Here is a 318-nt window from a genome sequence, read left to right as displayed (position 1 = left end):
AGGCTGAGAGCTGAGGTCTAAACTTTCAGGCAACAAGATGGTGAGACTCTTTATGAAGCATGGGAGAGGTTTAAGGACCTGACAAGGAGGTGTCTACCTGACATGTTCAACGAATGGGTACAGCTGCACATTTTCTATGAAGGCCTGTCATATGAATCAAATAAGGCAGTAGACCATTCATCCGGAGGATCTTTGAACAAGAAGAAGACCATTGAGGAAGCCATAGATGTCATTGAAACAGTAGCAGAGAATGATTATTTCTATGTTTCTGAAAGAGGCAACACTAGAGGAGTAATGGAGCTAAACAATGTAGATGCT

At 42.1% G+C, this 318-nt stretch overlaps 1 non-coding gene across 1 annotated transcript; it reads right to left on the bottom strand.

Moving 5' to 3' along the window:
* Window positions 1–104, bottom strand: LOC112724865 (small nucleolar RNA R71). The gene has a single exon (XR_003164008.1). It is a non-coding gene; the product is annotated as a small nucleolar RNA R71 (small nucleolar RNA).
* Between the last annotated feature and the right edge of the window lie 214 nt (window positions 105–318).

Source organism: Arachis hypogaea, chromosome 11 (assembly GCF_003086295.3).
Source record: "Arachis hypogaea cultivar Tifrunner chromosome 11, arahy.Tifrunner.gnm2.J5K5, whole genome shotgun sequence".
In the NCBI taxonomy this organism is placed as follows: Eukaryota; Viridiplantae; Streptophyta; class Magnoliopsida; order Fabales; family Fabaceae; genus Arachis; species Arachis hypogaea.
The sequence above is the reverse complement of the archived record's forward strand: the minus strand, read 5'-3'. Positions and strand labels throughout refer to the sequence as shown.